Raw genomic sequence first — 15,721 nt, forward strand, 5'->3', positions numbered from 1 at the left:
CGTCTAAAGTTGGTAGCAGCCCCTAGGGATGTTTATTGGTAACAGTTAACGTCTAGCGCAAGTTTGCCAAAAACCATAAATGGAGAGAAAAGAAAACAAACCTTCCATCCTTCCTCAAACAAGCAGCGATGCATCCAGAATTCCAGATCTCGCGTTTTCAAAAAACCAATAAAAATTCTCTATAAACTTCCATTCCTTGATGTTTCTTTGACTTCACAAAATAGCTGACAAGACACCAGATGACCTTCAGAGCCTTTGTAGTATTTTCTTTCTTGACAACTGCATCTCGATGATACTTTGTTTCCGTTGGTTGAGTTCCTTTGAGCCTTCTCTGGAGAAACACTCGTTTTTTGCTCGTAGACTCATCAGGTTTGAAAACGTTGCAAACTTCGTGCTCCCGCAATGAAATCAGCAACACTCTGAACATTTCCCAGTCACTGAACGACATCTTCAACCACTGGAAAAAGAACATTTGACTTTGACTTAAAACATGTTTAAATTTAACCTTTTTCATCCACATTGCAGTAAAGCAGCACCTTTTTCATGATGTTATGCTCCTTGATCAATTCACTGTTCTCTGGGAGCACTGAATGGGTGGTTTCTTCAATTCTGTGCAATAACTTGCAGAGTCCTTTAGCGTTGAGCGACGACAACCGCCTTTTCGACATCTTAGGCTATGGGTATCATCCATCGATTCAGTCTCTTAATAATAAACTCTGGTAATGAAGTTGGAACCTGAAATACCACGAAACATTTCAAGGCTGGAATTCAAACAGTTTTCAGCTTACCTGCGTTTAAAAATTTCAAAAAGACCCATCAATTTGTTGCAAATCAACTCCAACTCTAAATAGCTTCAAATGAACTTCTTAACTTGTGTAATTTCTTTGCTACCATGCCCAGAAGAACGAGAAAGTAAACAGTAAAGAATTCTGGTAGTCTCTTGTGCAAGCAGGATCGTTGTTAATCATTTGTTGTACTCTGAAAATAAGTTTAGTAAATCATGAACATAACCTCAATGTGTGCTGTCAAAATATTCAAGTTAAGACATACGTTAAGATAGAGACACAATACCATTTTTAAATAATTAATAGAATCGTAACCAAGTCGTGAATGTTAAATCAGACTTCAGATTCTTACTCCTGAGGACAAAATTAATAAAAAGAGTATTTTCTTGCTTTAATTTTCATCGAAAAACTGCAAACCAAATAAAAGTTTCAAAAATTAATAAAAAATTAACGGAGCGTCGGATCGAAAAATCTTTGACGGATTCTTGTTCCTGAGGTCCAAATTGATGGAAAAAGTCGGTTTCAAAGAGATTTTATTTTTTGTCAAAATCGCCAAAATCCATGGATTAACCCCTTTGAACTTTTTTTGGCGAAAAACACGAAAGTTTTCAGATCGACACGAAACTTTGCACATGGCATAATTTGACATTTCTACATCCATTTCTGGTCTCCGTTCCTCGCTATCTGTGAGATTTTTTGAGAAAATGCAAATTAAAAATTTTAAAATTCAATTTCCCGCGTCAAGCAATCTGTCAACGAAGCATAGAAGCTAGGACATGCGTCAACAGTCTTTAGTCCATAAATAATATTAAATAAAATATTAACAAAGTCGTAAATCTTAAATCAAAGTTTTGATTCGTTTTTCTGAGGTTAAAATTAACAAGTTAAGTAGTTTATTGTATTTATTTACACCGAAAAATGAATGCATAATGTGTGTATAATTGGTTGCCTATCTACATTGCAAATTTTAAGTAAACTTATAATTACGTTTTGAATCCGACTTTAGAGTACAGAATCTTGTTCCTGAAGTCTAAATTAATAAAAAAAAATGTTTTAAGAAGGTTTCGATTAAATTTCAAATATCAGTCGCGAAGAAACCTGTTTAGTTTTCAACCAATCACACACAGCCCAAATAAGAACCGGCAAATTTAAAGAAATTTATTAATAACACGAACATTAACATGAATAAATTAATGAGTACAAAGTTTCTACTTAAAAACTACAACAGGACTTAGAAAGACGTTGAAAACCGCCTCGACTACACTCCTTACATTAAATCTCGCTTCTTTCGGTCTTTTGACCGTCGTTAAATTGTTGTTACTACAAGCGAGACAGCCGATTTCGTCTAACCCGACTTGTACCTTGAACCCCCCACCTCGTTGTTGAAAAGTGTCCCCCCTTAAAATCCCCGCTTGCACTTTCGTGGTGATTTCGAACGTGTACAAGTTGTACCTCTTGTCGATTTGATCGCGCTGTAAAACGAGCTGCACTCTTCGCGGACTGCTCGCGTGATCGAAGATGGTGCGAAAACTGTTCGAAACCGAGCGGATTTTAATATCGTTTTTCAGTTTTCTGGGTTGATTTCAGGAGGATTAGAACCGAGAAGACGACTTGGATGAAAGCCGTGAATTTCTTGTACCGTGTTTGGGCGGTGAGGACCACGAAGAGGCAGAGAGACTGAAGATGAGGCCGGTGAAAACGAAGAAGGGCTAAGCTTCCGCGGAGTCAACGTCACGTGCATCGGAAGTCGTGGAACTCTCGCTTCACCTGCAACATTTGGAACGTGACAACTTGTCACTAGCATCAGCACCACCAGCAGCTGCGTTTCTGACTTCGCCAAAAAGAAAAAGGCTAGGAACCATACCAACTTCAAGTACAAGATCTTAAGGGCTAGATGTGGGTGGAGAATCGACCTCTGGACGGACCAAAGGGATGTGATCCAAAGCCTTCAGATCAGGATGGGATTAACAATGGGTAAATGTCCGTGGGAATAATCCACCGTGGCCGATGGGTAAAATGATGTATAATAACGCAAGTTTACACCAAAAAACAAGCGAGATATCGATATGAAAAGTTTGGCATTGTTTTTTTAATCATGAATTTTCGCGAAAATTTGTTTCATAAAAATATTATAATCTTCTATAACTAGACATTTAACAATCGTAGATAATATATATTAAAGAGCCACTTTGGGGTGATAAAAAATGACATAATAATTAAGTAGAAGCGAAAATTGCAAACGATTTGAGCACTTGTTTAGAAATGATAAGACAACAACGCTCGAATTCTGTTTTCGTGTTTGACGATCATCGCCTTCAACTTTCTTATTTCGTCGGCGAATTCTGGCAACGTTTTCTCCTAAATCAACAAAATTAGTTTAAGAAAAACCACAAACCTAAACTTGTGTTTGGTTTTGAGTCTTCCCCGATTTCGAAGAGCTTCGACACAGAAATGATCGCTTTCGATTCCATCCTTGAGCGAAATCAACAGACTCTTCAGTCGACAGCGCGCGCGCGCGCGCGCCGCACTGTCACCCAAAGTATCTGGATAGTCCGGTCAGTCCGGAGTTGTTTAGCCTCTAAAACCTCGAGATTTCGCATCCTCTCTTCGGCATCATTCCTATGCCTGAGTTGAGTGTTGATGTAATATCACGCCTTCCACCATCTTCCTTCCTGCAAGAAGTGTAAAAAAGTTTCATCAAGAACATGTTTGTTTATCTCACCTGAAAAACTCTTCTTACTCTGTGCAGTCAATTGCTGTTTCTTCACGGCAAAGCTTTTAATTGCGCCTGCTTCTTGACCAACAGGAAAGACAACAAAGTTGTGTTAAGCTGCAACTAAGAGATTAAGGTGAGACCATGAATGGAGAGAAAAGAAAACAAACAAACCTTCCATCCTTCCTGAACAAACAGATCTCGCGTTTTCAAGAAACCAATAAATGATGTTTCCTTGACTTCACAAAATAGCTCACAAGACACCAGATGACCTTCAGAGCCTTTGTAGTACATATTTTCTTTCTTGACAACTGCATCTCGATGTTGCTCTGTTTCCGTTGGTTGAGTTCCTTTGGCTCTTCTCTAGAGGAGAATACTCGTTTTCTGCTCGTAGACTCAACATTGCAAACTTCGTGCTCCCCGCAATGCAATAAGGCAACACTTGAAACATCTCCCAGTCACTGAACGACATCTTCAACCACTGGAAAAAGAACATTTGACTTTGAATTTAACCTTTTTCGTCCATATTGCAGTAAAGCAGCACCTTTTTCGTGATGGATCAATTCACTGTACTCTGGGAGCACTGAATGGGTGGTTTCTTCAATTCTGTGCAATAACTTGCAGAGTCCTTCAGCGTTGAGCGACGACAACCGCCTTTTCGACATCTTAGGCTATGGGTATCATCCATCGATTCAGTCTCTTTAATAATAAACTCTGGTAATGAAGTTGGAACCTGGAAATACCACGAAACATTTCAAGGCTGGAATTCAAACAGTTTTCAGCTTACCTGCGTTTAAAAATTTCAATAAAGACCCATCAATTTGTTGCAAATCAACTCCAACTCTAAATAGCTTCAAATGAACTTCTTAACTTGTGTAATTTCTTTGCTACCATGCCCAGAAGAACGAGAAAGTAAACAGTAAAGAATTCTGGTAGTTTCTTGTTAAATCATGAACATAACCTCAATGTGTGCTGTCAAAATAGTCAAGTTAAGACATACGTTAAGATAGAGACACAATAATTTTTAATAATTAATAGAATCGTAACCAAGTCGTGAATGTTAAATCAGACTTTAGATTCTTACTCCTGAGGACAAAATTAATAAAAAGAGTATTTTCTTGCTTTAATTTTCATCGAAAAACTGCAAACCAAATAAAAGTTTGAAAAATTAATAAAACATTAACGGAGCGTCTGATCGAAAAATCTTTGACGGATTCTTGTTCCTGAGGTCCAAATTGATGGAAAAAGTCGGTTTCAAAGAGATTTTATTTTTTGTCGAAATCGCCAAAAATCCATGATGTTTAGTCTTTGAACTTTTTTTGGCGAAAAACGCGAAAGTTCGCAGATCGACACGAAACTATGCACATGGCATAATTTGACATTTCCACATCCATTTTTGGTCTCCGTTCCTCGCTATCTGCAAGATTTTTTGAGAAAATGCAAATTAAAAATTTTAAAATTCAATTTCCCGCGTCAAGCAATCTGTCAACGAAGCATAGAAGCTAGGACATGCGTCAACAGTCTTTAGTCCATAAATAATATTAAATAAAATATTAACAAAGTCGTAAATCTTAAATCAAAGTTCAGATTCGTTTTTCTGAGGTTAAAATTAACAAGTTAAGTAGTTTATTGTATTTATTTACACCGAAAAGTGAGAGAAGTTTTTCCATAAAAGCCACCTAGCGGAATAACGCCGAAGTTGATAGTTCACGCCTCCTCTCACCAGAGGGCTAAACGTTTGTTTTTAAAACTTACAATTTTTGAATCAAAACCATTTGCAGGAATAAGGAAGAATGATAAAAAACAATACCCTCAAATTAAACTAAAGGAGTATTAATAAAATAAAAAAACACAAACTCGACACTCTCCCTCCTTCTTGCAAAAAGTGTGAAAAAGTTTCATTAGGAACATGTTTGTTGGCTTACCTAAAAAAGACGAGGGAAACAATCTGAAATGGACGAAACTATCCATTCTTAATTAATGGTAATTGATTATTGCTCTAATTCCAACTGATCCAAGAGCCAAGAGCCAAGGTTAGTCCTTCGCAAGTGGCGCTTCCTCAAAAATATCTCATTTAACGACTTCTTCAATTCTTGTAGATCATTGTTGTTTTTATATGCTGATGTAACCGCAGCCAGCTTGTCGGACATTTCAGTGCTCATTTCTTTTTCCGACTAAAACAAACCAAATAGTTTTAGGTGTTCATCTTCCTCTGATACTACAAAAGCCATGACATCATAAAGACACTAAATTTAAATCCCAGATTTGGAATCTGCGTAAAATTCTGCGTTCACTGATGTATAATAACTCGAGTTTACTCTAAAAAATAAGCGAGATATCGATATGAGAAGTTTGGCCATAGTTTTAGTCATGAATTTTGCGAAAATTTGCAAATTTCGACTTTTGGAAAATCTAAAAACGATTTCTTATGTAAAAAATCGCGAGAAAAACGATGCCGCAAACCGCATTCTAATATCTGAAATAGTTTTCGAGATATCGAGCATGAATTGTTTGGAACCTTCAAAAATTTGGCCATCTGGCGACAACCCAAAAATTCAAACGGCCATAACTCAGTTATTTGTTGTCGGATCTGAATTTAAATTCCAGATTTGGATTCAGCGTCAGATTCTGCGTAAAATGAGTCAAAATTTATTGAGTTTACCTACGAAATAAAGAAAGCATTGACCAAAAACTGTTTGGAAGTGGTCATTTTGGGGTGATTTTCAATCAATGTTTTCAAAATGAAAATGACGTTTAATAGCATTGAATTATATATCAGTCGAAAGAGGAGCTCAAAATCTATCCACTGGCCCAATTTGAGATCGATCAAACAAACGGTTTACGAGTTATGGTCAAAAATAAAAAAAAATAAAAATTTTCATCGTTTGAGTCGCAATTTTTTTTCGCGAAAAATCGACTATCGAATTTTGGGCTTTTAAGCACTTTTTCTAACGTAAAATGAGCCGAGAAAAACGATGGCGCAAACCGCATCTCAATATCTCTAATAGTTTCCGAGATATTTAACTTTGAAAATTGGGAAAAATGAGAAAAAATGAAAATCAACTATCCGAAACTTTGATCGGCCATAACTCAGTTATTTGTTGTCGGATCTGAATTTAAATCCCAGATTTGGAATCTGCGTAAAATTCTGCGTTCACTGATGTATAATAACTCGAGTTTACTCTAAAAAATAAGCGAGATATCGATATGAGAAGTTTGGCCATAGTTTTAGTCATGAATTTTTGCGAAAATTTGCAAATTTCGACTTTTGGAAAATCTAAAAACGATTTCTTATGTAAAAAATCGCGAGAAAAACGATGCCGCAAACCGCATTCCAATATCTGAAATAGTTTTCGAGATATCGAGCATGAATTGTTTGGAACCTTCAAAAATTTGGCCATCTGGCGACAACCCAAAAATTCAAACGGCCATAACTCAGTTATTTGTTGTCGGATCTGAATTTAAATTCCAGATTTGGATTCAGCGTGAGATTCTGCGTAAAATGAGTCGAAATTTATTGAGTTTACCTAAGAAATAAAGAAAGCATTGACCAAAAACTGTTTGGAAGTGGTCATTTTGGGGTGATTTTCAATCAATGTTTTCAAAATGAAAATGACGTTTAATAGCATTGAATTATATATCAGTCGAAAGAGGAGCTCAAAATCTATTTGAGATCGATCAAACAAACGGTTTACGAGTTATGGTCAAAAATAAAAAAATTGAAAAATTTTCATCGTTTGAGTCGCAATTTTTTTTCGCGAAAAATCGACTATCGAATTTTCGACTTTTAAGCACTTTTTCTGACGTAAAATGAGCCGAAAAAAACGATGGCGCAAACCGCATCTCAATATCTCTAATAGCTTCCGAGATATTTAACTTTGAAAATTGGGAAAAATGAGAAAAAATGAAAATCAACTATCCGAAACTTTGATCGGCCATAACTCAGTTATTTGTTGTCGGATCTGAATTTAAATCCCAGATTTGGAATCTGCGTAAAATTCTGCGTTCACTGATGTATAATAACTCGAGTTTACTCTAAAAAATAAGCGAGATATCGATATGAGAAGTTTGGCCATAGTTTTAGTCATGAATTTTTGCGAAAATTTGCAAATTTCGACTTTTGGAAAATCTAAAAACGATTTCTTATGTAAAAAATCGCGAGAAAAACGATGCCGCAAACCGCATTCCAATATCTGAAATAGTTTTCGAGATATCGAGCATGAATTGTTTGGAACCTTCAAAAATTTGGCCATCTGGCGACAACCCAAAAATTCAAACGGCCATAACTCAGTTATTTGTTGTCGGATCTGAATTTAAATTCCAGATTTGGATTCAGCGTGAGATTCTGCGTAAAATGAGTCAAAATTTATTGAGTTTACCTACGAAATAAAGAAAGCATTGACCAAAAACTGTTTGGAAGTGGTCATTTTGGGGTGATTTTCAATCACTATTTTTAATGTAAAAACGACGTTTAATACCTTTGTATTATATATCATTCGAAAGAGGAGCTCGAAATCTATCTACTGGCTCAATTTGAGATCGATCAAACAAACGGTTTAGGAGTTATGGCCAAAAATAAAAAAAAATAAAAATTTTCATCGTTTGAGTCGCAATTTTTTTTCGCGAAAAATCGACTATCGAATTTTGGGCTTTTAAGCACTTTTTTTAACGTAAAATGAGCCGAGAAAAACGATGGCGCAAACCGCATCTCAATATCTCTAATAGTTTCCGAGATATTTAACTTTGAAAATTGGGAAAAATGAGAAAAAATGAAAATCAACTATCCGAAACTTTGATCGGCCATAACTCAGTTATTTGTTGTCGGATCTGAATTTAAATCCCAGATTTGGAATCTGCGTAAAATTCTGCGTTCACTGATGTATAATAACTCGAGTTTACTCTAAAAAATAAGCGAGATATCGATATGAGAAGTTTGGCCATAGTTTTAGTCATGAATTTTTGCGAAAATTTGCAAATTTCGACTTTTGGAAAATCTAAAAACGATTTCTTATGTAAAAAATCGCGAGAAAAACGATGCCGCAAACCGCATTCCAATATCTGAAATAGTTTTCGAGATATCGAGCATGAATTGTTTGGAACCTTCAAAAATTTGGCCATCTGGCGACAACCCAAAAATTCAAACGGCCATAACTCAGTTATTTGTTGTCGGATCTGAATTTAAATTCCAGATTTGGATTCAGCGTGAGATTCTGCGTAAAATGAGTCAAAATTTATTGAGTTTACCCAAGAAATAAAGAAAGCATTGACCAAAAACTGTTTGGAAGTGGTCATTTTGGGGTGATTTTCAATCACTATTTTTAATGTAAAAACGACGTTTAATACCTTTGTATTATATATCATTCGAAAGAGGAGCTCGAAATCTATCTACTGGCTCAATTTGAGATCGATCAAACAAACGGTTTAGGAGTTATGGCCAAAAATAAAAAAAAATAAAAATTTTCATCGTTTGAGTCGCAATTTTTTTTCGCGAAAAATCGACCATCGAATTTTGGGCTTTTAAGCACTTTTTCTAACGTAAAATGAGCCGAGAAAAACGATGGCGCAAACCGCATCTCAATATCTCTAATAGTTTCCGAGATATTTAACTTTGAAAATTGGGAAAAATGAGAAAAAATGAAAATCAACTATCCGAAACTTTGATCGGCCATAACTCGGTTATTTGTTGTCGGATCTGAATTTAAATCCCAGATTTGGAATCTGCGTAAAATTCTGCGTTCACTGATGTATAATAACTCGAGTTTACTCTAAAAAATAAGCGAGATATCGATATGAGAAGTTTGGCCATAGTTTTAGTCATGAATTTTTGCAAAAATTTGCAAATTTCGACTTTTGGAAAATCTAAAAACGATTTCTTATGTAAAAAATCGCGAGAAAAACGATGCCGCAAACCGCATTCCAATATCTGAAATAGTTTTCGAGATATCGAGCATGAATTGTTTGGAACCTTCAAAAATTTGGCCATCTGGCGACAACCCAAAAATTCAAACGGCCATAACTCAGTTATTTGTTGTCGGATCTGAATTTAAATTCCAGATTTGGATTCAGCGTGAGATTCTGCGTAAAATGAGTCAAAATTTATTGAGTTTACCTACGAAATAAAGAAAGCATTGACCAAAAACTGTTTGGAAGTGGTCATTTTGGGGTGATTTTCAATCACTATTTTTAATGTAAAAACGACGTTTAATTTCGACTTTTGGAAAATCTAAAAACGATTTCTTATGTAAAAAATCGCGAGAAAAACGATGCCGCAAACCGCATTCCAAAATTACGAATTTTACTGCACGTGACCATCAAATGCACTCGTCTAAAGTTGGTAGCAGCCCCTAGGGATGTTTATTGGTAACAGTTAACGTCTAGCGCAAGTTTGCCAAAAACCATAAATGGAGAGAAAAGAAAACAAACCTTCCATCCTTCCTCAAACAAGCAGCGATGCATCCAGAATTCCAGATCTCGCGTTTTCAAAAAACCAATAAAAATTCTCTATAAACTTCCATTCCTTGATGTTTCTTTGACTTCACAAAATAGCTGACAAGACACCAGATGACCTTCAGAGCCTTTGTAGTATTTTCTTTCTTGACAACTGCATCTCGATGATACTTTGTTTCCGTTGGTTGAGTTCCTTTGAGCCTTCTCTGGAGAAACACTCGTTTTTTGCTCGTAGACTCATCAGGTTTGAAAACGTTGCAAACTTCGTGCTCCCGCAATGAAATCAGCAACACTCTGAACATTTCCCAGTCACTGAACGACATCTTCAACCACTGGAAAAAGAACATTTGACTTTGACTTAAAACATGTTTAAATTTAACCTTTTTCATCCACATTGCAGTAAAGCAGCACCTTTTTCATGATGTTATGCTCCTTGATCAATTCACTGTTCTCTGGGAGCACTGAATGGGTGGTTTCTTCAATTCTGTGCAATAACTTGCAGAGTCCTTTAGCGTTGAGCGACGACAACCGCCTTTTCGACATCTTAGGCTATGGGTATCATCCATCGATTCAGTCTCTTAATAATAAACTCTGGTAATGAAGTTGGAACCTGAAATACCACGAAACATTTCAAGGCTGGAATTCAAACAGTTTTCAGCTTACCTGCGTTTAAAAATTTCAAAAAGACCCATCAATTTGTTGCAAATCAACTCCAACTCTAAATAGCTTCAAATGAACTTCTTAACTTGTGTAATTTCTTTGCTACCATGCCCAGAAGAACGAGAAAGTAAACAGTAAAGAATTCTGGTAGTCTCTTGTGCAAGCAGGATCGTTGTTAATCATTTGTTGTACTCTGAAAATAAGTTTAGTAAATCATGAACATAACCTCAATGTGTGCTGTCAAAATATTCAAGTTAAGACATACGTTAAGATAGAGACACAATACCATTTTTAAATAATTAATAGAATCGTAACCAAGTCGTGAATGTTAAATCAGACTTCAGATTCTTACTCCTGAGGACAAAATTAATAAAAAGAGTATTTTCTTGCTTTAATTTTCATCGAAAAACTGCAAACCAAATAAAAGTTTCAAAAATTAATAAAAAATTAACGGAGCGTCGGATCGAAAAATCTTTGACGGATTCTTGTTCCTGAGGTCCAAATTGATGAAAAAAGTCGGTTTCAAAGAGATTTTATTTTTTGTCAAAATCGCCAAAATCCATGGATTAACCCCTTTGAACTTTTTTTGGCGAAAAACACGAAAGTTTTCAGATCGACACGAAACTTTGCACATGGCATAATTTGACATTTCTACATCCATTTCTGGTCTCCGTTCCTCGCTATCTGTGAGATTTTTTGAGAAAATGCAAATTAAAAATTTTAAAATTCAATTTCCCGCGTCAAGCAATCTGTCAACGAAGCATAGAAGCTAGGACATGCGTCAACAGTCTTTAGTCCATAAATAATATTAAATAAAATATTAACAAAGTCGTAAATCTTAAATCAAAGTTTTGATTCGTTTTTCTGAGGTTAAAATTAACAAGTTAAGTAGTTTATTGTATTTATTTACACCGAAAAATGAATGCATAATGTGTGTATAATTGGTTGCCTATCTACATTGCAAATTTTAAGTAAACTTATAATTACGTTTTGAATCCGACTTTAGAGTACAGAATCTTGTTCCTGAAGTCTAAATTAATAAAAAAAAATGTTTTAAGAAGGTTTCGATTAAATTTCAAATATCAGTCGCGAAGAAACCTGTTTAGTTTTCAACCAATCACACACAGCCCAAATAAGAACCGGCAAATTTAAAGAAATTTATTAATAACACGAACATTAACATGAATAAATTAATGAGTACAAAGTTTCTACTTAAAAACTACAACAGGACTTAGAAAGACGTTGAAAACCGCCTCGACTACACTCCTTACATTAAATCTCGCTTCTTTCGGTCTTTTGACCGTCGTTAAATTGTTGTTACTACAAGCGAGACAGCCGATTTCGTCTAACCCGACTTGTACCTTAAACCCCCCACCTCGTTGTTGAAAAGTGTCCCCCCTTAAAATCCCCGCTTGCACTTTCGTGGTGATTTCGAACGTGTACAAGTTGTACCTCTTGTCGATTTGATCGCGCTGTAAAACGAGCTGCACTCTTCGCGGACTGCTTGCGTGATCGAAGATGGTGCGAAAACTGTTCGAAACCGAGCGGATTTTAATATCGTTTTTCAGTTTTCTGGGTTGATTTCAGGAGGATTAGAACCGAGAAGACGACTTGGATGAAAGCCGTGAATTTCTTGTACCGTGTTTGGGCGGTGAGGACCACGAAGAGGCAGAGAGACTGAAGATGAGGCCGGTGAAAACGAAGAAGGGCTAAGCTTCCGCGGAGTCAACGTCACGTGCATCGGAAGTCGTGGAACTCTCGCTTCACCTGCAACATTTGGAACGTGACAACTTGTCACTAGCATCAGCACCACCAGCAGCTGCGTTTCTGACTTCGCCAAAAAGAAAAAGGCTAGGAACCATACCAACTTCAAGTACAAGATCTTAAGGGCTAGATGTGGGTGGAGAATCGACCTCTGGACGGACCAAAGGGATGTGATCCAAAGCCTTCAGATCAGGATGGGATTAACAATGGGTAAATGTCCGTGGGAATAATCCACCGTGGCCGATGGGTAAAATGATGTATAATAACGCAAGTTTACACCAAAAAACAAGCGAGATATCGATATGAAAAGTTTGGCATTGTTTTTTTATCATGAATTTTCGCGAAAATTTGTTTCATAAAAATATTATAATCTTCTATAACTAGACATTTAACAATCGTAGATAATATATATTAAAGAGCCACTTTGGGGTGATAAAAAATGACATAATAATTAAGTAGAAGCGAAAATTGCAAACGATTTGAGCACTTGTTTAGAAATGATAAGACAACAACGCTCGAATTCTGTTTTCGTGTTTGACGATCATCGCCTTCAACTTTCTTATTTCGTCGGCGAATTCTGGCAACGTTTTCTCCTAAATCAACAAAATTAGTTTAAGAAAAACCACAAACCTAAACTTGTGTTTGGTTTTGAGTCTTCCCCGATTTCGAAGAGCTTCGACACAGAAATGATCGCTTTCGATTCCATCCTTGAGCGAAATCAACAGACTCTTCAGTCGACAGCGCGCGCGCGCGCGCGCCGCACTGTCACCCAAAGTATCTGGATAGTCCGGTCAGTCCGGAGTTGTTTAGCCTCTAAAACCTCGAGATTTCGCATCCTCTCTTCGGCATCATTCCTATGCCTGAGTTGAGTGTTGATGTAATATCACGCCTTCCACCATCTTCCTTCCTGCAAGAAGTGTAAAAAAGTTTCATCAAGAACATGTTTGTTTATCTCACCTGAAAAACTCTTCTTACTCTGTGCAGTCAATTGCTGTTTCTTCACGGCAAAGCTTTTAATTGCGCCTGCTTCTTGACCAACAGGAAAGACAACAAAGTTGTGTTAAGCTGCAACTAAGAGATTAAGGTGAGACCATGAATGGAGAGAAAAGAAAACAAACAAACCTTCCATCCTTCCTGAACAAACAGATCTCGCGTTTTCAAGAAACCAATAAATGATGTTTCCTTGACTTCACAAAATAGCTCACAAGACACCAGATGACCTTCAGAGCCTTTGTAGTACATATTTTCTTTCTTGACAACTGCATCTCGATGATGCTCTGTTTCCGTTGGTTGAGTTCCTTTGGCTCTTCTCTAGAGGAGAATACTCGTTTTCTGCTCGTAGACTCAACATTGCAAACTTCGTGCTCCCGCAATGCAATAAGGCAACACTTGAAACATCTCCCAGTCACTGAACGACATCTTCAACCACTGGAAAAAGAACATTTGACTTTGAATTTAACCTTTTTCATCCATATTGCAGTAAAGCAGCACCTTTTTCGTGATGGATCAATTCACTGTACTCTGGGAGCACTGAACGGGTGGTTTCTTCAATTCTGTGCAATAACTTGCAGAGTCCTTCAGCGTTGAGCGACGACAACCGCCTTTTCGACATCTTAGGCTATGGGAATCATCCATCGATTCAGTCTCTTTAATAATAAACTCTGGTAATGAAGTTGGAACCTGGAAATACCACGAAACATTTCAAGGCTGGAATTCAAACAGTTTTCAGCTTACCTGCGTTTAAAAATTTCAATAAAGACCCATCAATTTGTTGCAAATCAACTCCAACTCTAAATAGCTTCAAATGAACTTCTTAACTTGTGTAATTTCTTTGCTACCATGCCCAGAAGAACGAGAAAGTAAACAGTAAAGAATTCTGGTAGTTTCTTGTTAAATCATGAACATAACCTCAATGTGTGCTGTCAAAATAGTCAAGTTAAGACATACGTTAAGATAGAGACACAATAATTTTTAATAATTAATAGAATCGTAACCAAGTCGTGAATGTTAAATCAGACTTTAGATTCTTACTCCTGAGGACAAAATTAATAAAAAGAGTATTTTCTTGCTTTAATTTTCATCGAAAAACTGCAAACCAAATAAAAGTTTGAAAAATTAATAAAACATTAACGGAGCGTCTGATCGAAAAATCTTTGACGGATTCTTGTTCCTGAGGTCCAAATTGATGGAAAAAGTCGGTTTCAAAGAGATTTTATTTTTTGTCGAAATCGCCAAAAATCCATGATGTTTACTCCTCATTTATTTTGAATACCACATTTCAAGATCATAATTTGCGGAAATTGTGGAGCTCTACGGCAAATTTGAGAAGATTTATTCACTAAATTGAACATAAACGAGTACTGGAACACCCAAAGACCTGTTCGTGATTGTTTTCAATACATAAATCCTCTTAAATTTGTCGTAGAGCTCCACAACTGTCACAAATTTTGACCTTGAAATGCGGTATTCAAAATAAATGAAAAGTAGTCTTTGAACTTTTTTTGGCGAAAAACGCGAAAGTTCGCAGATCGACACGAAACTATGCACATGGCATAATTTGACATTTCCACATCCATTTTTGGTCTCCGTTCCTCGCTATCTGCAAGATTTTTTGAGAAAATGCAAATTAAAAATTTTAAAATTCAATTTCCCGCGTCAAGCAATCTGTCAACGAAGCATAGAAGCTAGGACATGCGTCAACAGTCTTTAGTCCATAAATAATATTAAATAAAATATTAACAAAGTCGTAAATCTTAAATCAAAGTTCAGATTCGTTTTTCTGAGGTTAAAATTAACAAGTTAAGTAGTTTATTGTATTTATTTACACCGAAAAGTGAGAGAAGTTTTTCCATAAAAGCCCCCTAGCGGAATAACGCCGAAGTTGATAGTTCACGCCTCCTCTCACCAGAGGGCTAAACTTTTGTTTTTAAAACTTACAATTTTTGAATCAAAACCATTTGCAGGAATAAGGAAGAATGATAAAAAACAATACCCTCAAATTAAACTAAAGGAGTATTAATAAAATAAAAAAACACAAACTCGACACTCTCCCTCCTTCTTGCAAAAAGTGTGAAAAAGTTTCATTAGGAACATGTTTGTTGGCTTACCTAAAAAAGACGAGGGAAACAATCTGAAATGGACGAAGCTATCCATTCTTAATTAATGGTAATTGATTATTGCTCTAATTCCAACTGATCCAAGAGCCAAGAGCCAAGGTTAGTCCTTCGCAAGTGGCGCTTCCTCAAAAATATCTCATTTAACGACTTCTTCAATTCTTGTAGATCATTGTTGTTTTTATATGCTGATGTAACCGCAGCCAGCTTGTCGGACATTTCAGTGCTCATTTCTTTTT

General features: G+C 36.3%; 2 long non-coding RNA genes across 2 annotated transcripts; both read right to left on the reverse strand.

The window, feature by feature from the left end:
• Positions 1-3,678: 3,678 nt before the first annotated feature.
• Positions 3,679-4,250, reverse strand: LOC148166873 (uncharacterized). The gene is made up of 2 exons (XR_015770885.1): positions 4,043-4,250; positions 3,679-3,979 (listed from the first exon to the last, which is right to left on the reverse strand). It is a non-coding gene; the product is annotated as an uncharacterized LOC148166873 (long non-coding RNA).
• A 9,621-nt stretch (positions 4,251-13,871) lies between these two features.
• Positions 13,872-15,721, reverse strand: LOC148166874 (uncharacterized). The gene is made up of 2 exons (XR_015770908.1): positions 14,104-15,721; positions 13,872-14,049 (listed from the first exon to the last, which is right to left on the reverse strand). It is a non-coding gene; the product is annotated as an uncharacterized LOC148166874 (long non-coding RNA).

This window comes from Gnatocerus cornutus, chromosome 10, assembly GCF_029298725.1.
Source record: "Gnatocerus cornutus isolate USDA-ARS CGAHR chromosome 10, icGnaCorn1.1, whole genome shotgun sequence".
In the NCBI taxonomy this organism is placed as follows: Eukaryota; Metazoa; Arthropoda; class Insecta; order Coleoptera; family Tenebrionidae; genus Gnatocerus; species Gnatocerus cornutus.